A 23,784-nucleotide genomic window follows, 5' to 3' on the forward strand; every position below is an offset into this window, starting at 1 on the left:
AAGCATTTCAAAAATAGACTTAAGGATATAGGTTTATGAATAGAATTAAGACTTGGTTAAGCAAGTCCGATATGGGCTAGTGGCCAGGATATCTGGCTCTCACCCAGAAAGCCCGGGATCGATTCCCGGTATCGGAGCGAGTGCTTTGTACCGCTTTTGAAGAATAAACTTAAAGACACATTTATAGGAATAATATATAAGGTTTGTTCAACCAGTCCGATATGGTGTAGTGGCTAGGATATCTGGCTCTCACCCAGAAGGCGAGAGTACGATTCCCGGTATCGGAGCGTGTGCTTTTGTACCGCTTTTCAAGAATAGACTTAAGGATATAGGTTTATGAATAGAATTAAGACTTGGTTAAGCAAGTCCGATATGGGCTAGTGGCTAGGATATCTGACTTTCACTCAGAAGGCCCGTGTTCGATTCCCGGTATCGGACCGAGTGCTTTTGCACCGCTTTTGAAGAATGAACTTAAAGACACATTTATAGGAATAATATCTAGGGTTGTTTCAACCAGTCCGATATGGCTCTCACCCAGAAAGCCCGGGTTCGATTCCCGGTATCGGAGCGAGTGCTTTGTAGCGCTTTTGAAGAATAAACTTAAAGACACATTTATAGGAATAATATTTAGGGTTTGTTCAACCAGTCCGATATGGTCTACTGGCTAGGATATCTGGCTCTCACCCAGAAGGCGAGAGTACGATTCCCTGTATCGGAGCGTGTGCTTTTGTAACGCTTTTCAAGAATAGACTTAAGGATATAGGTTTATGAATAGAATTAAGACTTGGTTAAGCAAGTCCGATATGATCTTGCGGCTAGGATACCTGGCTTTCACCCATAATACCCGGGTGCGATTCCCGGTATCGGAGCGAGTGCTTTTGTACCTCTTTTCAAGAATAGACTTAAGGATATAGGTTTATGAATAGAATTAAGACTTGGTTACGCAAGTCCGATATGGTCTACTGGCTTGGATATCTGGTTTTCACCCAGAAGGCCCGGGTTCGATTCCCGGTATCGGAGCGAGTGCTATTGTACCGCTTTTGAAGAATGAATTTAAAGACACATTTATAGGAATAATATTTAGGGTTGTTCTGACCAGTCCGATATGGTCTAGTGGCTAGGATAACTGGCTCTCACCCAGAAGGCGAGAGTACGATTCCCTGTATCGGAGCGTGTGCTTTTGTAACGCTTTTCAAGAATAGACTTAAGGATATAGGTTTATGAATTGAATTAAGACTCGGTTAAGAAAGTCCGATATGGTCTTGCGGCTAGGATACCTGGCTTTCACTCATAATACCCGGGTTCGATTCCCGGTATCGGAGCGAGTGCTTTTGTACCTCTTTTCAAGAATAGACTTAAGGATATAGGTTTAAGAATAGAATTAAGACTTGGTTGCGCAAGTCCGATATGGTCTAGTGGCTAGGATATCTGGCTTTCACCCAGAAGGCCCGGGTTCGATTCCCGTTATCGGAGCGAGTGCTATTGTACCGCTTTTGAACAATGAACTTAAAGACACATTTATAGGAATAATATCTAGGGTTGTTCCAAGCTGTCCGATATGGTCTAGTGGCTAGGATATCTGGCTCTCACCCACAAGGCCCGGGTTCGATTCCCGGTATCGGGGCGAGTGCTTTTGTACCGCTTTTCAAGAATAGAATTAAGACTTGGTTGAGCAAGTACGATATGGTCTAGTGGCTACGATACCTGACTTTCACCCAGAAGGCCCGGGTTCGATTCCCGGTATCGGAGCTAGTGCTTTTGTACCGCTTTTGAAGAATGAATTTAAAGACACATTTATAGGAATAATATTTAGGGTTGTTCCAACCAGTCCGATATGGTCTAGTGGCTAGGATATCTGACTTTCACCCAGAAGGCCAAGGTTCGATTCCCGCTATCGGAGAGAGTGTTTTGTAAAGCATTTCAAAAATAGACTTAAGGACATAGGTTTATGAATAGAATTAAGACTTGGTTAAGCAAGTCCGATATGGTCTAGTGGCTAGGATATCTGGCTCTCACCCAGAAAGCCCGGGTTCGATTCCCGGTATCGGAGCGAGTGCTTTGTACCGCTTTTGAAGAATAAACTTAAAGACACATTTATAGGAATAATATTTAGGGTTTGTTCAACCAGTCCGATTTGGTCTAGTGGCTAGGATATCTGGCTTTCACCCAGAAGGCCCGGGTTCGATTCCCGGTATCGGAGCGAGTGCTATTGTACCGCTTTTGAAGAATGAACTTAAAGACACATTTATAGGAATAATATCTAGGGTTGTTCCAAGCTGTCCAATATGGTCTAGTGGCTAGGATATCTGGCTCTCACCCACAAGGCCCGGTTCGATTTCACCCAGAAGGCCCGGGTTCGATTCCCGGTATCGGAGCGAGTGCTCTGTACCGCTTTTGAAGAATGAATTTAAAGACACATTTATAGGAATAATATTTAGGGTTGTTCTGACCAGTCCGATATGGTCTAGTGGCTAGGATAACTGGCTCTCACCCAGAAGGCGAGACTACGATTTCCTGTATCGGAGCGTGTGCTTTTGTAACGCTTTTCAAGAATAGACTTAAGGATATAGGTTTATGAATTGAATTAAGACTTGGTTAAGAAAGTCCGATATGGTCTTGCGGCTAGGATACCTGGCTTTCACCCATAATACCCGGGTTCGATTCCCGGTATCGGAGCGAGTGCTTTTGTACCTCTTTTCAAGAATAGACTTAAGGATATAGGTTTATGAATAGAATTAAGACTTGGTTGCGCAAGTCCGATATGGTCTAGTGGCTAGGATATCTGGCTTTCACCCGGAAGGCCCGGGTTCGATTCCCGTTATCGGAGCGAGTGCTATTGTACCGCTTTTGAACAATGAACTTAAAGACACATTTATAGGAATAATATCTAGGGTTGTTCCAAGCTGTCCGATATGGTCTAGTGGCTAGGATATCTGGCTCTCACCCACAAGGCCCGGGTTCGATTCCCGGTATCTGGGCGAGTGCTTTTGTACCGCTTTTCAAGAATAGAATTAAGACTTGGTTGAGCAAGTACGATATGGTCTAGTGGCTAGGATACCTGACTTTCACCCAAAAGGCCCGGTTTCGATTCCCGGTATCGGAGCTAGTGCTTTTGTACCGCTTTTGAAGAATGAATTTAAAGACACATTTATAGGAATAATATTTAGGGTTGTTCCAACCAGTCCGATATGGTCTAGTGGCTAGGATATCTGACTTTCACCCAGAAGGCCAGGGTTCGATTCCCGGTATCGTAGAGAGTGTTTTGTAAAGCATTTCAAAAATAGACTTAAGGACATAGGTTTATGAATAGAATTAAGACTTGGTTACGCAAGTGCGATATGGTCTAGTGGCTAGGATATCTGGCTTTCACCCAGAAGGCCCGGGTTCGATTCCCGGTATCGGAGCGAGTGCTTTGTACCGCTTTTGAAGAATAAACTTAAAGACACATTTATAGGAATAATATCTAGGGTTGTTTCAACCAGTCCGATATGGTCTAGTGGCTAGGATATCTGGCTCTCACCCAGAAAGCCCGGGTTTGATTCCCGGTATCGGAGCGTGTGCTATGGACCGCTTTTGAAGAATAAACTTAAAGACACATTTATAGGAATAATATTTAGGGTTTGTTCAACTAGTCCGATATGGTCTAGTGGCTAGGATATCTGGCTCTCACCCAGAAGGCGAAAGTACGATTCCCTGTATCGGAGCGTGTGCTTTTGTAACGCTTTTCAAGAATAGACTTAAGGATATAGGTTTATGAATAGAATTAAGACTTGGTTGCGCAAGTCCGATATGGTCTAGTGGCTAGGATATCTGGCTTTCACCCAGAAGGCCCGGGTTCGATTCCCGTTATCGGAGCGAGTGCTATTGTACCGCTTTTGAACAATGAACTTAAAGACACATTTATAGGAATAATATCTAGGGTTGTTCCAAGCTGTCCGATATGGTCTAGTGGCTAGGATATCTGGCTCTCACCCACAAGGCCCGGGTTCGATTCCCGGTATCGGGGCGAGTGCTTTTGTACCGCTTTTGAAGAATGAATTTAAAGACACATTTATAGGAATAATATTTAGGGTTGTTCCAACCAGTCCGATATGGTCTAGTGGCTAGGATATCTGACTTTCACCCAGAAGGCCAGGGTTCGATTCCCGGTATCGGAGAGAGTGTTTTGTAAAGCATTTCAAAAATAGACTTAAGGACATAGGTTTATGAATAGAATTAAGACTTGGTTAAGCAAGTCCGATATGGTCTAGTGGCTAGGATATCTGGCTCTCACCCAGAAAGCCCGGGTTCGATTCCCGGTATCGGAGCGTGTGCTATGTACCGCTTTTGAAGAATAAACTTAAAGACACATTTATAGGAATAATATTTAGGGTTTGTTCAACTAGTCCGATATGGTCTAGTGGCTAGGATATCTGGCTCTCACCCAGAAGGCGAAAGTACGATTCCCTGTATCGGAGCGTGTGCTTTTGTAACGCTTTTCAAGAATAGACTTAAGGATATAGGTTTATGAATAGAATTAAGACTTGGTTAAGCAAGTCCGATATGGTCTTGCGGCTAGGATACCTGGCTTTCACCCATAATACCCGGGTGCGATTCCCGGTATCGGAGCGAGTGCTTTTGTACCTCTTTTCAAGAATAGACTTAAGGATATAGGTTTATGAATAGAATTAAGACTTGGTTACGCAAGTCCGATATGGTCTAGTGGCTAGGATGTCTGGCTTTCACCCAGAAGGCCCGGGTTCTATTCCCGGTATCGGAGCGAGTGCTATTGTACCGCTTTTGAAGAATGAATTTAAAGACACATTTATAGGAATAATATTAAGGGTTGTTCCGACCAGTCCGATATGGTCTAGTGGCTAGGATATCTGGCTTTCACCCAGAAGTCCCGGGTTCGATTCCCGGTATCGGAGCGAGTGCTTTGTACCGCTTTTGAAGAATAGAATTAAGACTTGGTTGAGCAAGTACGATATGGTCTAGTGGCTAGGATACCTGACATTCACCCAGAAGGCCCGGGTTCGATTCCCGGTATCGGAGCGAGTGCTTTTGTACCGCTTTTGAAGAATGAATTTAAAGACACATTTATAGGAATAATATTTAGGGTTGTTCCAACCAGTCCGATATGGTCTAGTGGCTAGGATATCTGACTTTCACCCAGAAGGCCAGGGTTCGATTCCCGGTATCGGAGAGAGTGTTTTGTAAAACATTTCAAAAATAGACTTAAGGACATAGGTTTATGAATAGAATTAAAACTTGGTTACGCAAGTCCGATATGGTCTAGTGGCTAGGATATCTGGCTTTCACCCAGAAGGCCCGGGTTCGATTCCCGGTATCGGAGCGAGTGCTTTTGTACCGCTTTTGAAGAATGAATTTAAAGACACAATTATAGGAATAATATTTAGGGTTGTTCCAACCAGTCCGATATGGTCTAGTGGCTAGGATATCTGGCTTTCACCCAGAAGGCCCGGGTCCGATTCCCGGTATCGGAGCGAGTGCTTTGTACCGCTTTTGAAGAATAAACTTAAAGACACATTTATAGGAATAAAATTTAGGGTTTGCTCAACTAGTCCGATATGGTCTAGTGGCTAGGATATCTGGCTCTTACCCAGAAGGCGAGAGTACGATTCCCGTTATCGGAGCGAGTGCTTTTGTACCGCTTTTCAAGAATAGACTTAAGGATATAGGTTTATGAATAGAATTAAGACTTGTTTAAGCAAGTCCGATATGGACTAGTGGCTAGGATATCTGGCTCTCACCCAGAAGGCCCGGGTACGATTCCCGGTATCGGGGCGAGTGCTTTTGTACCGCTTTTCAAGAATAGAATTAAGACTTGGTTGAGCAAGTACGATATGGTCTAGTGGCTAGGATACCTGACTTTCACCCAGAAGGCCCGGGTTCGATTCCCGGTATCGGAGCGAGTGCTTTTGTACCTCTTTTCAAGAATAGACTTAAGGATATAGGTTTATGAATAGAATTAAGACTTGGTTAAGCAAGTCCGATATGGACTAGTGGCTAGGATATCTGGCTCTCACCCAGAAGGCCCGGGTACGATTCCCGGTATCGGGGCGAGTGCTTTTGTACCGCTTTTCAAGAATAGAATTAAGACTTGGTTGAGCAAGTACGATATGGTATAGTGGCTAGGATACCTGACTTTCACCCAGAAGGCCCGGGTTCGATTCCCGGTATCGGGGCGAGTGCTTTTGTACCGCTTTTCAAGAATAGAATTAAGACTTGGTTGAGCAAGTACGATATGGTCTAGTGGCTAGGATATCTGGCTCTCACCCAGAAGGCGAGAGTACGATTCCCGGTATCGGAGCGTGTGCTTTTATACCGCTTTTCAAGAATAGATTTAAGGGTATAGGTTTATGAATATAATTAAGACTTGGTTAAGCGAGTCCGATATGGTGTAGTGGCTAGGATATCTGGCTCTCACCCAGAAGGCGAGAGTACGATTCCCGTTATCGGAGCGAGTGCTTTTGTACCGCTTTTCAAGAATAGACTTAAGGATATAGGTTTATGAATAGAATTAAGACTTGGTTAAGCAAGTCCGATATGGACTAGTGGCTAGGATATCTGGCTCTCACCCAGAAGGCCTGGGTACGATTCCCGGTATCGGGGCAAGTGCTTTTGTACCGCTTTTCAAGAATAGAATTAAGACTTGGTTGAGCAAGTACGATATGGTCTAGTGGCTAGGATACCTGACTTTCACCCAGAAGGCCCGGGTTCGATTCCCGGTATCGGGGCGAGTGCTTTTGTACCGCTTTTCAAGAATAGAATTAAGACTTGGTTGAGCAAGTACGATATGGTCTAGTGGCTAGGATATCTGGCTCTCACCCAGAAGGCGAGAGTACGATTCCCGGTATCGGAGCGTGTGCTTTTGTACCGCTTTTCAAGAATAGATTTAAGGATATAGGTTTATGAATATAATTAAGACTTGGTTAAGCAAGTCCGATATAGTGTAGGGGCTAGGATATCTGGCTCTCACCCAGAAGGCGAGAGTACGATTACCGGTATCGGGGCGAGTGCTTTTGTACCGCTTTTCAAGAATAGAATTAAGACTTGGTTGAGCAAGTACGATATGGTCTAGTGGCTAGGATACCTGACTTTCACCCAGAAGGCCCGGGTTCGATTCCCGGTATCGGAGCGAGTGCTTTTGTACCTCTTTTCAAGAATAGACTTAAGGATATAGGTATATGAATAGAATTAAGACTTGGTTAAGCAAGTCCGATATGGACTAGTGGCTAGGATATCTGGCTCTCACCCAGAAGGCCCGGGTACGATTCCCGGTATCGGGGCGAGTGCTTTTGTACCGCTTTTCAAGAATAGAATTAAGACTTGGTTGAGCAAGTACGATATGGTCTAGTGGCTAGGATATCTGGCTCTCACCCAGAAGGCGAGAGTACGATTCCCGGTATCGGAGCGTGTGCTTTTGTACCGCTTTTCAAGAATAGATTTAAGGATATAGGTTTATGAATATAATTAAGACTTGGTTAAGCAAGTCCGATATGGTGTAGTGGCTAGGATATCTGGCTCTCACCCGAAGGCGAGAGTACGATTCCCGTTATCGGAGCGAGTGCTTTTGTACCGCTTTTCAAGAATAGACTTAAGGATATAGGTTTATGAATAGAATTAAGACTTGGTTAAGCAAGTCCGATATGGACTAGTGGCTAGGATATCTGGCTCTCACCCAGAAGGCCCGGGTACGATTCCCGGTATCGGGGCGAGTGCTTTTGTACCGCTTTTCAAGAATAAAATTAAGACTTGGTTGAGCAAGTACGATATGGTCTAGTGGCTAGGATACCTGACTTTCACCCAGAAGGCCCGGGTTCGATTCCCGGTATCGGGGCGAGTGCTTTTGTACCGCTTTTCAAGAATAGAATTAAGACTTGGTTGAGCAAGTACGATATGGTCTAGTGGCTAGGATACCTGACTTTCACCCAGAAGGCCCGGGTTCGATTCCCGGTATCGGAGCTAGTGCTTTTGTACCGCTTTTGAAGAATGAATTTAAAGACACATTTATAGGAATAATATTTAGGGTTGTTCCAACCAGTCCGATATGGTCTAGTGGCTAGGATATCTGACTTTCACCCAGAAGGCCAGGGTTCGATTCCCGGTATCGGAGAGAGTGTTTTGTAAAGCATTTCAAAAATAGACTTAAGGACATAGGTTTATGAATAGAATTAAGACTTGGTTACGCAAGTCCGATATGGTCTAGTGGCTAGGATATCTGGCTTTCACCCAGAAGGCCCGGGTTCGATTCCCGGTATCGGAGCGAGTGCTTTGTACCGCTTTTGAAGAATAAACTTAAAGACACATTTATAGGAATAATATCTAGGGTTGTTTCAACCAGTCCGATATGGTCTAGTGGCTAGGATATCTGGCTCTCACCCAGAAAGCCCGGGTTTGATTCCCGGTATCGGAGCGTGTGCTATGTACCGCTTTTGAAGAATAAACTTAAAGACACATTTATAGGAATAATATTTAGGGTTTGTTCAACTAGTCCGATATGGTCTAGTGGCTAGGATATCTGGCTCTCACCCAGAAGGCGAAAGTACGATTCCCTGTATCGGAGCGTGTGCTTTTGTAACGCTTTTCAAGAATAGACTTAAGGATATAGGTTTATGAATAGAATTAAGACTTGGTTAAGCAAGTCCGATATGGTCTTGCGGCTAGGATACCTGGCTTTCACCAGAAGTGGATCATATTACAGCTCCCTAGAAGTACTGGACGATATAACATCGCCGTGCATCAGCATTGTCTCCTAGCACTGAAGAGAAAAGGGTATATGCGAAACGCAGCGGCGAATTTGTGAACTAAATCAGAGGAATGATTTTGGCGCGAAATTAATTTTTAATAAGCGGGCGAAGCAAACGGAAGTAAGTGGTAGGCTGGTAGCCAATGAGGAAAGGTTTGAGAGGGAAGAGCGCGGAGGGAAACAAGTTGTTCCATACAAAGTGTTGTGTTGTGAATATAATAGTGGAAGTCCACTTTATTTTTCCGATTTAAAAAAATAATTCGCGGTCTATAGGTATTTTTTAAACGCTTGTGTTGAAAAGGAAATTAATATGAATTAAAATTATCAAAATAGCCTTCATCATGCTAGAATATTTCTAATGTATCCCTAGTACAGTACAGCACTGAGCTAAGCTTCCACCGATCGATTTAAAGGTTAGCGGGGATAGTTGGACCGATTTATTAATAATTAAAGGTTATGTGCGTCGACATAGAAATTTGTTTTCCTTTTTTAAGTGTGACAAATTTTTTCAATGCTTTAACGTTTTCCGTTTGCGAAAGATGCTGGTCAATATTTTTCAGTTTTACAAAACGTTTTTTTAGTTTCTTACGGTTAAGTGCTTTTAATATCACATAGATCGTGTTCAGATGTCTCTTTAATGTGGGCATGCAACCATTGCAAATAGTTACATTGATCCTAACATAAGGCATTCTAAATCAAAATTATAACGCGATAATAAGCTTCACACTAATCACGACACTGACAGCCATTATCATCAACCGGAACTTCCGTAGGTTAACCTAACTCAAGATCTGGGTTTATGGGAAAACTATACTTGTAAAACTGAGCTATAGATGGCGGGCTTGGATGTCTTGGAAGAAAACGCTGTATAAAAAAGCATAACCTACGTCCAGTACTTATAGGGAGCTGTAATATGATTCACTTATGCTTTCACCCATAATACCCGGGTGCGATTCCCGGTATCGGAGCGAGTGCTTTTGTACCTCTTTTCAAGAATAGACTTAAGGATATAGGTTTATGAATAGAATTAAGACTTGGTTACGCAAGTCCGATATGGTCTAGTGGCTAGGATGTCTGGCTTTCACCCAGAAGGCCCGGGTTCTATTCCCGGTATCGGAGCGAGTGCTATTGTACCGCTTTTGAAGAATGAATTTAAAGACACATTTATAGGAATAATATTTAGGGTTGTTCCGACCAGTCCGATATGGTCTAGTGGCTAGGATCTCTGGCTTTCACCCAGAAGTCCCGGGTTCGATTCCCGGTATCGGAGCGAGTGCTTTGTACCGCTTTTGAAGAATAGAATTAAGACTTGGTTGAGCAAGTACGATATGGTCTAGTGGCTAGGATACCTGACTTTCACCCAGAAGGCCCGGGTTCGATTCCCGGTATCGGAGCGAGTGCTTTTGTACCGCTTTTGAAGAATGAATTTAAAGACACATTTATAGGAATAATATTTAGGGTTGTTCCAACCAGTCCGATATGGTCTAGTGGCTAGGATATCTGACTTTCACCCAGAAGGCCAGGGTTCGATTCCCGGTATCGGAGAGAGTGTTTTGTAAAACATTTCAAAAATAGACTTAAGGACATAGGTTTATGAATAGAATTAAGACTTGGTTACGCAAGTCCGATATGGTCTAGTGGCTAGGATATCTGGCTTTCACCCAGAAGGCCCGGGTTCGATTCCCGGTATCGGAGCGAGTGCTTTTGTACCGCTTTTGAAGAATGAATTTAAAGACACAATTATAGGAATAATATTTAGGGTTGTTCCAACCAGTCCGATATGGTATAGTGGCTAGGATATCTGGCTTTCACCTAGAAGGCCCGGGTCCGATTCCCGGTATCGGAGCGAGTGCTTTGTACCGCTTTTGAAGAATAAACTTAAAGACACATTTATAGGAATAAAATTTAGGGTTTGTTCAACTAGTCCGATATGGTCTAGTGGCTAGGATATCTGGCTCTTACCCAGAAGGCGAGAGTACGATTCCCGTTATCGGAGCGAGTGCTTTTGTACCGCTTTTCAAGAATAAACTTAAGGATATAGGTTTATGAATAGAATTAAGACTTGTTTAAGCAAGTCCGATATGGACTAGTGGCTAGGATATCTGGCTCTCACCCAGAAGGCCCGGGTACGATTCCCGGTATCGGGGCGAGTGCTTTTGTACCGCTTTTCAAGAATAGAATTAAGACTTGGTTGAGCAAGTACGATATGGTCTAGTGGCTAGGATACCTGACTTTCACCCAGAAGGCCCGGGTTCGATTCCCGTATCGGAGCGGGTGCTTTTGTACCTCTTTTCAAGAATAGACTTAAGGATATAGGTTTATGAATAGAATTAAGACTTGGTTAAGCAAGTCCGATATGGACTAGTGGCTAGGATATCTGGCTCTCACCCAGAAGGCCCGGGTACGATTCCCGGTATCGGGGCGAGTGCTTTTGTACCGCTTTTCAAGAATAGAATTAAGACTTGGTTGAGCAAGTACGATATGGTCTAGTGGCTAGGATACCTGACTTTCACCCAGAAGGCCCGGGTTCGATTCCCGGTATCGGGGCGAGTGCTTTTGTACCGCTTTTCAAGAATAGAATTAAGACTTGGTTGAGCAAGTACGATATGGTCTAGTGGCTAGGATATCTGGCTCTCACCCAGAAGGCGAGAGTACGATTCCCGGTATCGGAGCGTGTGCTTTTGTACCGCTTTTCAAGAATAGATTTAAGGATATAGGTTTATAAATATAATTAAGACTTGGTTAAGCAAGTCCGATATGGGCTAGTGGCTAGGATATCTGGCTTTCACTCAGAAGGCCCGTGTTCGATTCCCGGTATCGGACCGAGTGCTTTTGTACCGCTTTTGAAGAATGAAATTAAAGACACATTTATAGGAATAATATCTAGGGTTGTTTCAACCAGTCCGATATGGTCTAGTGGCTAGGATATCTGGCTCTCACCCAGAAAGCCCGGGTTCGATTCCCGGAATCGGAGCGAGTGCTTTGTACCGCTTTTGAAGAATAAACTTAAAGACACATTTATAGGAATAATATTTAGGGTTTGTTCAACTAGTCCGATATGGTCTAGTGGCTAGGATATCTGGCTCTTACCCAGAAGGCGAGAGTACGATTCCCGTTATCGGAGCGAGTGCTTTTGTACCGCTTTTCAAGAATAGACTTAAGGATATAGGTTTATGAATAGAATTAAGACTAGGTTAAGCAAGTCCGATATGGACTAGTGGCTAGGATATCTGGCTCTCACCCAGACGGCCCGGGTACGATTCCCGGTATCGGGGCGAGTGCTTTTGTACCGCTTTTCAAGAATAGAATTAAGACTTGGTTGAGCAAGTACGATATGGTCTAGTGGCTAGGATACCTGACTTTCACCCAGAAGGGCCGGGTTCGATTCCCGGTATCGGAGCGAGTGCTTTTGTACCTCTTTTCAAGAATAGACTTAAGGATATAGGTTTATGAATAGAATTAAGACTTGGTTAAGCAAGTCCGATATGGACTAGTGGCTAGGATATCTGGCTCTCACCCAGAAGGCCCGGGTACGATTCCCGGTATCGGGGCGAGTGCTTTTGTACCGCTTTTCAAGAATAGAATTAAGACTTGGTTGAGCAAGTACGATATGGTCTAGTGGCTAGGATACCTGACTTTCACCCAGAAGGCCCGGGTTCGATTCCCGGTATCGGGGCGAGTGCTTTTGTACAGCTTTTCAAGAATAGAATTAAGACTTGGTTGAGCAAGTACGATATGGTCTAGTGGCTAGGATATCTGGCTCTCACCCAGAAGGCGAGAGTACGATTCCCGGTATCGGAGCGTGTGCTTTTGTACCGCTTTTCAAGAATAGATTTAAGGATATAGGTTTATGAATATAATTAAGACTTGGTTAAGCAAGTCCGATATGGTGTAGTGGCTAGGATATGTGGCTCTCACCCAGAAGGCGAGAGTACGATTCCCGTTATCGGAGCGAGTGCTTTTGTACCGCTTTTCAAGAATAGACTTAAGGATATAGGTTTATGAATAGAATTAAGACTTGGTTAAGCAAGTCCGATATGGACTAGTGGCTAGGATATCTGGCTCTCACCCAGAAGGCCCGGGTACGATTCCCGGTATCGGGGCGGGTGCTTTTGTACCGCTTTTCAAGAATAGAATTAAGACTTGGTTGAGCAAGTACGATATGGTCTAGTGGCTAGGATACCTGACTTTCACCCAGAAGGCCCGGGTTCGATTCCCGGTATCGGGGCGAGTGCTTTTGTACCGCTTTTCAAGAATAGAATTAAGACTTGGTTGAGCAAGTACGATATGGTCTAGTGGCTAGGATATCTGGCTCTCACCCAGAAGGCGAGAGTACGATTCCCGGTATCGGAGCGTGTGCTTTTGTACCGCTTTTCAAGAATAGATGTAAGGATATAGGTTTATGAATATAATTAAGACTTGGTTAAGCAAGTCCGATATGGTGTAGTGGCTAGGATATCTGGCTCTCACCCAGAAGGCGAGAGTACGATTCCCGTTATCGGAGCGAGTGCTTTTGTACCGCTTTTCAAGAATAGACTTAAGGATATAGGTTTATGAATAGAATTAAGACTTGGTTAAGCAAGTCCGATATGGACTAGTGGCTAGGATATCTGGCTCTCACCCAGAAGGCCCGGGTACGATTCCCGGTGTCGGGGCGAGTGCTTTTGTACCGCTTTTCAAGAATAGAATTAAGACTTGGTTGAGAAAGTACGATATGGTCTAGTGGCTAGGATACCTGACTTTCACCCAGAAGGCCCGGGTTCGATTCCCGGTATCGGAGCGAGTGCTTTTGTACCTCTTTTCAAGAATAGACTTAAGGATATAGGTTTATGAATAGAATTAAGACTTAGTTAAGCAAGTCCGATATGGACTAGTGGCTAGGATATCTGGCTCTCACCCAGAAGGCCCGGGTACGATTCCCGGTATCGGTACGAGTGCTTTTGTACCGCTTTTCAAGAATAGAATTAAGACTTGGTTGAGCAAGTACGATATGGTCTAGTGGCTAGGATACCTGACTTTCACCCAGACGGCCCGGGTTCGATTCCCGGTATCGGGGCGAGTGCTTTTGTACCGCTTTTCAAGAATAGAATTAAGACTTGGTTGAGCAAGTACGATATGGTCTAGTGGCTAGGATATCTGGCTCTCACCCAGAAGGCGAGAGTACGATTCCCGGTATCGGAGCGTGTGCTTTTGTACCGCTTTTCAAGAATAGATTTAAGGATATAGGTTTATAAATATAATTAAGACTTGGTTAAGCAAGTCCGATATGGGCTAGTGGCTAGGATATCTGGCTTTCACTCAGAAGGCCCGTGTTCGATTCCCGGTATCGGACCGAGTGCTTTTGTACCGCTTTTGAAGAATGAAATTAAAGACACATTTATAGGAATAATATCTAGGGTTGTTTCAACCAGTCCGATATGGTCTAGTGGCTAGGATATCTGGCTCTCACCCAGAAAGCCCGGGTTCGATTCCCGGTATCGGAGCGAGTGCTTTGTACCGCTTTTGAAGAATAAACTTAAAGACACATTTATAGGAATAATATTTAGGGTTTGTTCAACTAGTCCGATATGGTCTAGTGGCTAGGATATCTGGCTCTTACCCAGAAGGCGAGAGTACGATTCCCGTTATCGGAGCGAGTGCTTTTGTACCGCTTTTCAAGAATAGACTTAAGGATATAGGTTTATGAATAGAATTAAGACTTGGTTAAGCAAGTCCGATATGGACTAGTGGCTAGGATATCTGGCTCTCACCCAGAAGGCCCGGGTACGATTCCCGGTATCGGGGCGAGTGCTTTTGTACCGCTTTTCAAGAATAGAATTAAGACTTGGTTGAGCAAGTACGATATGGTCTAGTGGCTAGGATACCTGACTTTCACCCAGAAGGCCCGGGTTCGATTCCCGGTATCGGGGCGAGTGCTTTTGTACCGCTTTTCAAGAATAGAATTAAGACTTGGTTGAGCAAGTACGATATGGTCTAGTGGCTAGGATATCTGGCTCTCACCCAGAAGGCGAGAGTACGATTCCCGGTATCGGAGCGTGTGCTTTTGTACCGCTTTTCAAGAATAGATTTAAGGATATAGGTTTATGAATATAATTAAGACTTGGTTAAGCAAGTCCGATATGGTGTAGTGGCTAGGATATCTGGCTCTCACCCAGAAGGCGAGAGTACGATTCCCGTTATCGGAGCGAGTGCTTTTGTACCGCTTTTCAAGAATAGACTTAAGGATATAGGTTTATGAATAGAATTAAGACTTGGTTAAGCAAGTCCGATATGGACTAGTGGCTAGGATATCTGGCTCTCACCCAGAAGGCCCGGGTACGATTCCCGGTGTCGGGGCGAGTGCTTTTGTACCGCTTTTCAAGAATAGAATTAAGACTTGGTTGAGCAAGTACGATATGGTCTAGTGGCTAGGATACCTGACTTTCACCCAGAAGGCCCGGGTTCGATTCCCGGTATCGGAGCGAGTGCTTTTGTACCTCTTTTCAAGAATACACTTAAGGATATAGGTTTATGAATAGAATTAAGACTTAGTTAAGCAAGTCCGATATGGACTAGTGGCTAGGATATCTGGCTCTCACCCAGAAGGCCCGGGTACGATTCCCGGTATCGGGGCGAGTGCTTTTGTACCGCTTTTCAAGAATAGAATTAAGACTTGGTTGAGCAAGTACGATATGGTCTAGTGGCTAGGATACCTGACTTTCACCCAGAAGGCCCGGGTTCGATTCCCGGTATCGGGGCGAGTGCTTTTGTACCGCTTTTCAAGAATAGAATTAAGACTTGGTTGAGCAAGTACGATATGGTCTAGTGGCTAGGATATCTGGCTCTCACCCAGAAGGCGAGAGTACGATTCCCGGTATCGGAGCGTGTGCTTTTGTACCGCTTTTCAAGAATAGATTTAAGGATATAGGTTTATGAATATAATTAAGACTTGGTTAAGCAAGTCCGATATGGTGTAGTGGCTAGGATATCTGGCTCTCACCCAGAAGGCGAGAGTACGATTCCCGTTATCGGAGCGAGTGCTTTTGTACCGCTTTTCAAGAATAGACTTAAGGATATAGGTTTATGAATAGAATTAAGACTTGGTTAAGCAAGTCCGATATGGACTAGTGGCTAGGATATCTGGCTCTCACCCAGAAGGCCCGGGTACGATTCCCGGTGTCGGGGCGAGTGCTTTTGTACCGCTTTTCAAGAATAGAATTAAGACTTGGTTGAGCAAGTACGATATGGTCTAGTGGCTAGGATACCTGACTTTCACCCAGAAGGCCCGGGTTCGATTCCCGGTATCGGAGCGAGTGCTTTTGTACCTCTTTTCAAGAATACACTTAAGGATATAGGTTTATGAATAGAATTAAGACTTAGTTAAGCAAGTCCGATATGGACTAGTGGCTAGGATATCTGGCTCTCACCCAGAAGGCCCGGGTACGATTCCCGGTATCGGGGCGAGTGCTTTTGTACCGCTTTTCAAGAATAGAATTAAGACTTGGTTGAGCAAGTACGATATGGTCTAGTGGCTAGGATACCTGACTTTCACCCAGAAGGCCCGGGTTCGATTCCCGGTATCGGGGCGAGTGCTTTTGTACCGCTTTTCAAGAATAGAATTAAGACTTGGTTGAGCAAGTACGATATGGTCTAGTGGCTAGGATATCTGGCTCTCACCCAGAAGGCGAGAGTACGATTCCCGGTATCGGAGCGTGTGCTTTTGTACCGCTTTTCAAGAATAGATTTAAGGATATAGGTTTATAAATATAATTAAGACTTGGTTAAGCAAGTCCGATATGGGCTAGTGGCTAGGATATCTGGCTTTCACTCAGAAGGCCCGTGTTCGATTCCCGGTATCGGACCGAGTGCTTTTGTACCGCTTTTGAAGAATGAAATTAAAGACACATTTATAGGAATAATATCTAGGGTTGTTTCAACCAGTCCGATATGGTCTAGTGGCTAGGATATCTGGCTCTCACCCAGAAAGCCCGGGCTCGATTCCCGGTATCGGAGCGAGTGCTTTGTACCGCTTTTGAAGAATAAACTTAAAGACACATTTATAGGAATAATATTTAGGGTTTGTTCAACTAGTTCGATATGGTCTAGTGGCTAGGATATCTGGCTCTTACCCAGAAGGCGAGAGTACGATTCCCGTTATCGGAGCGAGTGCTTTTGTACCGCTTTTCAAGAATAGACTTAAGGATATAGGTTTATGAATAGAATTAAGACTTGGTTAAGCAAGTCCGATATGGACTAGTGGCTAGGATATCTGGCTCTCACCCAGAAGGCCCGGGTACGATTCCCGGTGTCGGGGCGAGTGCTTTTGTACCGCTTTTCAAGAATAGAATTAAGACTTGGTTGAGCAAGTACGATATGGTCTAGTGGCTAGGATACCTGACTTTCACCCTGAAGGCCCGGGTTCGATTCCCGGTATCGGAGCGAGTGCTTTTGTACCTCTTTTCAAGAATACACTTAAGGATATAGGTTTATGAATAGAATTAAGACTTAGTTAAGCAAGTCCGATATGGACTAGTGGCTAGGATATCTGGCTCTCACCCAGAAGGCCCGGGTACGATTCCCGGTATCGGGGCGAGTGCTTTTGTACCGCTTTTCAAGAATAGAATTAAGACTTGGTTGAGCAAGTACGATATGGTCTAGTGGCTAGGATACTTGACTTTCACCCAGAAGGCCCGGGTTCGATTCCCGGTATCGGGGCGAGTGCTTTTGTACCGCTTTTCAAGAATAGAATTAAGACTTGGTTGAGCAAGTACGATATGGTCTAGTGGCTAGGATATCTGGCTCTCACCCAGAAGGCGAGAGTACGATTCCCGGTATCGGAGCGTGTGCTTTTGTACCGCTTTTCAAGAATAGATTTAAGGATATAGGTTTATAAATATAATTAAGACTTGGTTAAGCAAGTCCGATATGGGCTAGTGGCTAGGATATCTGGCTTTCACTCAGAAGGCCCGTGTTCGATTCCCGGTATCGGACCGAGTGCTTTTGTACCGCTTTTGAAGAATGAAATTAAAGACACATTTATAGGAATAATATCTAGGGTTGTTTCAACCAGTCCGATATGGTCTAGTGGCTAGGATATCTGGCTCTCACCCAGAAAGCCCGGGCTCGATTCCCGGTATCGGAGCGAGTGCTTTGTACCGCTTTTGAAGAATAAACTTAAAGACACATTTATAGGAATAATATTTAGGGTTTGTTCAACTAGTTCGATATGGTCTAGTGGCTAGGATATCTGGCTCTTACCCAGAAGGCGAGAGTACGATTCCCGTTATCGGAGCGAGTGCTTTTGTACCGCTTTTCAAGAATAGACTTAAGGATATAGGTTTATGAATAGAATTAAGACTTGGTTAAGCAAGTCCGATATGGACTAGTGGCTAGGATATCTGGCTCTCACCCAGAAGGCCCGGGTACGATTCCCGGTATCGGGGCGAGTGCTTTTGTACCGCTTTTCAAGAATAGAATTAAGACTTGGTTGAGCAAGTACGATATGGTCTAGTGGCTAGGATACCTGACTTTCACCCAGAAGGCCCGGGTTTGATTCCCGGTATCGGGGCGAGTGCTTTTGTACCGCTTTTCAAGAATAGAATTAAGACTTGGTTGAGCAAGTACGATATGGTCTAGTGGCTAGGATATCTGGCTCTCACCCAGAAGGCGAGAGTACGATTCCCGGTATCGGAGCGTGTGCTTTTGTACCGCTTTTCAAGAATAGATTTAAGGATATAGGTTTATAAATATAATTAAGACTTGGTTAAGCAAGTCCGATATGGGCTAGTGGCTAGGATATCTGGCTTTCACTCAGAAGGCCCGTGTTCGATTCCCGGTATCGGACCGAGTGCTTTTGTACCGCTTTTGAAGAATGAAATTAAAGACACATTTATAGGAATAATATCTAGGGTTGTAGCGGGCAATCGCGTATTGAGCAGCGCGAGGGGGTTATTTGCCTTAGAACTACAAAATAATTGAGTCCAACCGCACGTTGAGGATATAAGAAAAAAAAACATAAGTTTATTTACATGAATTTAGTCAAAGAAAAACCTTTTAACCTCTCTCAACCATCTCTTGGTTAGAACTGTCTTTCTCTCTCCCTCAACCCCGGCTTAACGCCTCTCGCGGACAAAAGGGGTTTTGGGATGATAGGCGAAAAAACTTTCCATCACGTGGTCAGCGCGCAAAGCGCGGGACCCGTGGGTTTTTTGGGGCATCTCTCTTGAGATGACTAAGAGGTATTTTTCAGTAGGAAAAATACCTTTTCGATACTTTTACATTGCTTGGGGAGGGGAGCCAAATACGGGTGTTACAATACCCCCCCACCAAGCTTGGTTATACAGAGGATAAGCAAGGTGTAATAACTTAAAAACTATACATTAGCCAAGCCGATTAAAAGTAGATTAACAAGGCGTTATCATAAACCGACAAAACAAAACGAAAACAAATGATTAAAACGACGACACACTATTGGGCGATTTGAGAAATTTTAACAATAGTGAGCACTAATAAAACACTTCGCGACAAAAATTTAAACAAACAAAACAAAACAAAAAACAATACGACCGAGCAAGGCGAGAAATTTCAATTCGGGTATCTTTGGATTGGGTTTGTAACGCGACGTGGCCTACCCGTACCAACGGGTGCGTGAGAATGGGTTTTATCTCTAGTGGTTTTCGTTTGAATAGTAGCCTTAGTTTTACTAGTAGATTTAGTTTTACAGGTAGTGTTAGCTGGGGAATTTAGGGTGTCATCGGTAGAAACGACCGTAAGGTTCGAATCAGGAGGGACTGTTTGCAAGAGGTCGGACGTTCTGGCGTCATAGCGTTTTAGGTTTGTTACGTGATGGGTTCCTAATTTAACTACTTTGCTACCTCTCCTATCAATCAGAGAGTAATTAACGTCGGACGATTGTCCCTCAATTTCGTATGGGCCGTCAAAGCGTGGACACAGCTTTTTAGCAATTCTATCGTCTTTGTTAGACAAGGGGTGAGTTTTTAGGAGTACAAGGTCACCAATGTCATATGAAACGGGCACGTGTTTGGCATCGTATAAAGCCTTTTGTTTATCGTGGGCTGTAGCTCGAGCGGCCAGGACAACGTCACCGATCATTCCGGAGCGACTAACAAGCTCCTCGACGTAATGAGCTAAGCTTTCTGGTTCAGCTGACCCATCCTTTTCTAACACTCTTTGCAAGGGAAGTTTCATATCCCTCCCAGTTAACATAAAATAAGGGCTTAGGCCCGTTGTGGTGTTCATGGCGGAACGCATCGCCATGGCGAGAAGGGGTAAATTTTCATCCCACTTCTGATGTTGGTCTTCGACGTAGGTTGCAAGCATAGGCTTAATAGTTCTATTTTCTCTCTCCGTCGGATTGGATTGGGGGTGATAGGTTGTGGTATTGCTAATCTTAACGCCCCAATCAGTACAAACTGTCTTAAAATATTTCGAATTAAACTGACTTCCATTGTCAACGATTAGTCTACGTGGAACCCCATAGCGTGTGAACACCTCGTCTGTCATTTTGCGAGCTATTGAGACAGAGGTCCCAACGCGGAGAGGAAACAGTTCCACGTATTTCGAAAAATTGTCTACGAAGACTAAAAGAAACGTATTTCGCTTAGAGCTTTTTGGAAGGGGACCCATCAGGTCCGCTGCTATTACTTCCCAAGGCTCCGTGGGTGTGATCGTTCCTAACAAGCCAGCCGGCTGTTGGTTAGGCGCTTTATATTTTTGGCATTTATCGCAGGAAGCCACGTATTTTATGCAATCCGCGGCCATATTGTCCCAGTAAACCGTCTGTCGCAATCGCCATAGCGTTTTCTCCATTCCGAAGTGTCCTGACGTAGGATGGTCGTGGAGTTCAAACAAAACATTGGGACGGAGAGCGACTGGTATTACTGGGCGCCAAGCTATAGGGGTAGACAAACGTCCCGCGTGTTGACAAGAGCGGCTTTCCGCAAGAAAATAAAGGACACCATCCTCTGAGACGCTATAATGGGGCGCTTTACGCATAATGCGGCGCGTTAGCTTTGATCTTGGCGGAAGGTTACCTGTCAACAAATACACTTTTAAAGGACCTAATTGTGGGTCAACGTCTTGGGCAGAAGCCAAGAGTTTAAGGTCGCGGAGTAGAGCTGGCGTAATGGGCGGAGTTGTGGCACAAATTACTGGATTATCCGATACTCGGAAATCATTCGTGTCTGTAAAACTGCAGATATCTTCGAATCTCTCTGATTCGGTGTAAGCGTGATCTGGGGTATCTATAGGGTTGCGCGACAACGCGTCAGCCACTACGTTTTCTTTCCCTTTTCGGTGTACTACTTTAAAGTTGAACTCCTGGAGTTCGACCGCCCACCTTGTTAGTTTAGAAGAGGAGTTTTTCATTCGGGCTAACCATTGCAATGCGCTGTTATCAGTTACTAACGTAAAAGGAACACAGTCGACGTAATGGCGGTACTTATTAATACTCCATACGACTGCTAATAATTCTCGTTCCGTCGCATGGTAACGAGTTTCAGTGTCCTTTAATTTTTTACTTCCGAATGAAATAACTCTTTCTTTACCGCGGGGGTCAATTTGGTACAGCACGGCGCCTAGGCCTATCAAGCTAGCGTCCGTTCTTAGGAAAAAGGGGAGACCATAATCAGGAAAGGTGAGAATGGGGGGTTGGATGAGGGCGTCTTTAAGGGACTCAAAACTCTTTTCGCATTCATCTGTCCATTCGATTTTGGTAGTTTTGGCGCCCTTTGTGAGATTTGTCAAGGGGAGGGCCAACTCCGCGAAATGGTCGATGAACTCTCGGTACCAACCACACATTCCCAAAAAGGATCTAACCTCCTTCAGATTAGTAGGTCTCGGGTATTTCCTGATAGCCAAGGTCTTTGAGTTCTCAGTTTCTATCCCCTCTTCACTAACCATGAAGCCCAGATACTTAATCTTTTTTAGTAGAAAATTGCATTTTTCTCTCTTACAAGTTAATCCAACCTGGCGCATGCGCTCTAACACCTGCTCTAGTACTTCCAAATGTTTCTCTATCGTTTGGGTTTTTGTCAGAAAGTCATCGAAATAAATTTCGGCACGCTCAGTCAAAAAGTCTTTGAAAACAAATTCCATAAGCCTTTGGAAAGTCGCAGGTGCGTTAATCAATCCAAAGGGCATGACATTAAATTCGAATAACCCTTTGTGGGTTACAAAAGCTGTGTATTGTTTGCTTTCTTCGCTGAGTTCTACCTGCCAAAACCCGTCTTTGAGATCGAGGACAGAGAAATATTTGTTTCCTAGCAATCTGTCTAATTGAGCCCTAATTAATGGAATAGGATAGACATCGGGAATAGTTACGCTATTTAACTTTCTAAAATCTCCGCAGAAGCGAAAGCTAGGAGGCGGTGCTTCGGTAGTTGGATCCTTGGGAGGAACACTTTTCTTTTTAATTAGTAGGATTGGGGATGAGAAGGGTGAACTACTTTTCCTAATAATTCCATCTTTGAGCATTTGCTCCAGCTGTTTCTCTACTACCTCGCGTTTGGGAGGAGAGAGAGGGTAAGGACGTGATTTAAATGGAGTAGGATCAGTTAACTTTATCACGTGTTGAACTACGTTAGTTCGTCCTGCTTTGCCGGAAAATACGTCAGGAAAGCGATCGACGAGTTTTTCTATCTGATCTAAGCCCTGGTTTTCCTCTGGGGTCCTAACAATGGGTTCCTCGTCGGACGTGGCTTCTACTCTATCAGGTTCTAGGTCCTTACTTATTTCAATCTCAGCGGGAGAATGATCAGTGGCGCCACAAAAATTTGAACCAAAACTTGTTACATACGATACTAGTGGGTAATCTTGTCCCTCATCCCGGAAAGTGTAGGTAAGCGTATGTGGCTTCGCGTGGAGGCCAGAATGAACGCTAAAATCCCACCCAATAATAATATCTGCTTCGGGGTTACGGGTGACGAAAAATTTCCACTTCCAAGCGCGGTCACTAATTTTGACAATGAAAGTCGCGCGCCCTTCCAGTTCAACTGGGGTGTTGTTAACGGCCTCTAACGGGGGTCCTAAAAAGGGTTCTAATTCTTCGTTAGGGGTTTTAAGACTGTCATACAATCTTTTCGACATCATTGTGACGTCTGCTCCATTGTCTATTAGAGCTGTGCCTTCCCATCCGCGAATAGTAATGGGGACACGAGGCCTAGCATGGGTCATCGCGGTACAGCAGCTGAGCCGCGGAACTAGGGCTTTATCTTTACTTCCCATTTCATCTACTTCTATTTTCGCGAGATCATCCCAGGGGTCAGTTTCGGGGACTACGGAACTCTTAATTTTGATATCGTTGGGGGAAACTTCGCTCGCAATTCGCGCGTTACCAATGGGTTCAATAAACAAGGTGGCCGAAGCGTGAGGTCCGGACCTAGAATTTTCTGGGTTCGCCTGATTCTCTCCCTTTTTGCCTTTGGCATTCTCTCGCCTCTTTCTACGGCAATATTTTTCCGTATGGTTGTCTCTGCCGCAGTAACTGCAATTACGGGGAGGACGCTCACTATTGGAGGCTTGTTTCGAGGGTTCGCCATCAGATGACGGGTGTCGTGATTTGGCGCTTTGCTCTTCCCTAGGTTTATTATCAAAATTACTCGTTTTCCCTTTGTAATGATTATTTGTGCCCCTGAAATTTTGGGAATCATAGGCGTCGCATTGCGCCTGCATGTGTTGCGCTTCTTGAGCGGCTTCTTGTACGTCCGTGAGGGATGGTTCGTCCGCTAGTCTCATAGATCGAACTAAATGGGGATTTAGGCCATTTAAGACCCTTCTAGCTATTTCGTGTGACGTCATGAGGGGATCGAGTTGTTTGCAAAGCTGCTCTATTTCTAGAACAAAGTCTAAGACTTTCTCCTGGGGTTTTTGCTTTCGGTTATTAATCGAGGCTTCTATTTGCCTCTTATAGTCTCTTCCCAGAAAAGCTTGAAAAAATTTTACTCTAAATTCTTTATAATCTAAAACTCGATCCCTTTCACGGTCCCACCAAAGACCAGTATTCCCTTCGAGCATCAAAGGGACGTACTCTAAAA

The 23,784-nt window shown here is 44.4% G+C and overlaps 21 non-coding genes across 21 annotated transcripts; all 21 read left to right on the forward strand.

Moving 5' to 3' along the window:
• Window positions 1-1,401: 1,401 nt before the first annotated feature.
• TRNAE-UUC (transfer RNA glutamic acid (anticodon UUC)) lies at window positions 1,402-1,473 on the forward strand. The gene has a single exon. It is a non-coding gene; the product is annotated as a tRNA-Glu (tRNA).
• Window positions 1,474-1,978: 505 nt separating this feature from the next.
• Window positions 1,979-2,050, forward strand: TRNAE-CUC (transfer RNA glutamic acid (anticodon CUC)). The gene has a single exon. It is a non-coding gene; the product is annotated as a tRNA-Glu (tRNA).
• A 78-nt stretch (window positions 2,051-2,128) lies between these two features.
• TRNAE-UUC (transfer RNA glutamic acid (anticodon UUC)) lies at window positions 2,129-2,200 on the forward strand. Its single transcript has one exon. It is a non-coding gene; the product is annotated as a tRNA-Glu (tRNA).
• Window positions 2,201-2,279: 79 nt separating this feature from the next.
• On the forward strand, window positions 2,280-2,375 carry TRNAE-CUC (transfer RNA glutamic acid (anticodon CUC)). The gene is made up of 2 exons: window positions 2,280-2,316; window positions 2,341-2,375. It is a non-coding gene; the product is annotated as a tRNA-Glu (tRNA).
• Window positions 2,376-3,332: 957 nt separating this feature from the next.
• TRNAE-UUC (transfer RNA glutamic acid (anticodon UUC)) lies at window positions 3,333-3,404 on the forward strand. Its single transcript has one exon. It is a non-coding gene; the product is annotated as a tRNA-Glu (tRNA).
• A 78-nt stretch (window positions 3,405-3,482) lies between these two features.
• Window positions 3,483-3,554, forward strand: TRNAE-CUC (transfer RNA glutamic acid (anticodon CUC)). The gene has a single exon. It is a non-coding gene; the product is annotated as a tRNA-Glu (tRNA).
• Window positions 3,555-3,783: 229 nt separating this feature from the next.
• Window positions 3,784-3,855, forward strand: TRNAE-UUC (transfer RNA glutamic acid (anticodon UUC)). The gene has a single exon. It is a non-coding gene; the product is annotated as a tRNA-Glu (tRNA).
• A 380-nt stretch (window positions 3,856-4,235) lies between these two features.
• Window positions 4,236-4,307, forward strand: TRNAE-CUC (transfer RNA glutamic acid (anticodon CUC)). The gene has a single exon. It is a non-coding gene; the product is annotated as a tRNA-Glu (tRNA).
• Window positions 4,308-4,687: 380 nt separating this feature from the next.
• Window positions 4,688-4,759, forward strand: TRNAE-UUC (transfer RNA glutamic acid (anticodon UUC)). The gene has a single exon. It is a non-coding gene; the product is annotated as a tRNA-Glu (tRNA).
• A 79-nt stretch (window positions 4,760-4,838) lies between these two features.
• TRNAE-UUC (transfer RNA glutamic acid (anticodon UUC)) lies at window positions 4,839-4,910 on the forward strand. Its single transcript has one exon. It is a non-coding gene; the product is annotated as a tRNA-Glu (tRNA).
• Window positions 4,911-5,263: 353 nt separating this feature from the next.
• Window positions 5,264-5,335, forward strand: TRNAE-UUC (transfer RNA glutamic acid (anticodon UUC)). Its single transcript has one exon. It is a non-coding gene; the product is annotated as a tRNA-Glu (tRNA).
• Window positions 5,336-5,414: 79 nt separating this feature from the next.
• TRNAE-UUC (transfer RNA glutamic acid (anticodon UUC)) lies at window positions 5,415-5,486 on the forward strand. The gene has a single exon. It is a non-coding gene; the product is annotated as a tRNA-Glu (tRNA).
• A 2,711-nt stretch (window positions 5,487-8,197) lies between these two features.
• Window positions 8,198-8,269, forward strand: TRNAE-UUC (transfer RNA glutamic acid (anticodon UUC)). The gene has a single exon. It is a non-coding gene; the product is annotated as a tRNA-Glu (tRNA).
• A 78-nt stretch (window positions 8,270-8,347) lies between these two features.
• Window positions 8,348-8,419, forward strand: TRNAE-CUC (transfer RNA glutamic acid (anticodon CUC)). Its single transcript has one exon. It is a non-coding gene; the product is annotated as a tRNA-Glu (tRNA).
• A 1,380-nt stretch (window positions 8,420-9,799) lies between these two features.
• Window positions 9,800-9,871, forward strand: TRNAE-UUC (transfer RNA glutamic acid (anticodon UUC)). The gene has a single exon. It is a non-coding gene; the product is annotated as a tRNA-Glu (tRNA).
• A 79-nt stretch (window positions 9,872-9,950) lies between these two features.
• On the forward strand, window positions 9,951-10,022 carry TRNAE-UUC (transfer RNA glutamic acid (anticodon UUC)). Its single transcript has one exon. It is a non-coding gene; the product is annotated as a tRNA-Glu (tRNA).
• A 353-nt stretch (window positions 10,023-10,375) lies between these two features.
• TRNAE-UUC (transfer RNA glutamic acid (anticodon UUC)) lies at window positions 10,376-10,447 on the forward strand. The gene has a single exon. It is a non-coding gene; the product is annotated as a tRNA-Glu (tRNA).
• A 1,207-nt stretch (window positions 10,448-11,654) lies between these two features.
• TRNAE-CUC (transfer RNA glutamic acid (anticodon CUC)) lies at window positions 11,655-11,726 on the forward strand. Its single transcript has one exon. It is a non-coding gene; the product is annotated as a tRNA-Glu (tRNA).
• Window positions 11,727-14,163: 2,437 nt separating this feature from the next.
• Window positions 14,164-14,235, forward strand: TRNAE-CUC (transfer RNA glutamic acid (anticodon CUC)). Its single transcript has one exon. It is a non-coding gene; the product is annotated as a tRNA-Glu (tRNA).
• A 2,437-nt stretch (window positions 14,236-16,672) lies between these two features.
• On the forward strand, window positions 16,673-16,744 carry TRNAE-CUC (transfer RNA glutamic acid (anticodon CUC)). Its single transcript has one exon. It is a non-coding gene; the product is annotated as a tRNA-Glu (tRNA).
• A 1,057-nt stretch (window positions 16,745-17,801) lies between these two features.
• TRNAE-CUC (transfer RNA glutamic acid (anticodon CUC)) lies at window positions 17,802-17,873 on the forward strand. The gene has a single exon. It is a non-coding gene; the product is annotated as a tRNA-Glu (tRNA).
• The last annotated feature ends 5,911 nt before the right edge of the window (window positions 17,874-23,784 follow it).

Source organism: Phalangium opilio, unplaced genomic scaffold, assembly GCF_054372755.1.
Source record: "Phalangium opilio isolate 3A_F unplaced genomic scaffold, DU_Popi_V2 ptg000039l_2, whole genome shotgun sequence".
NCBI classification, from domain to species: domain Eukaryota; kingdom Metazoa; phylum Arthropoda; class Arachnida; order Opiliones; family Phalangiidae; genus Phalangium; species Phalangium opilio.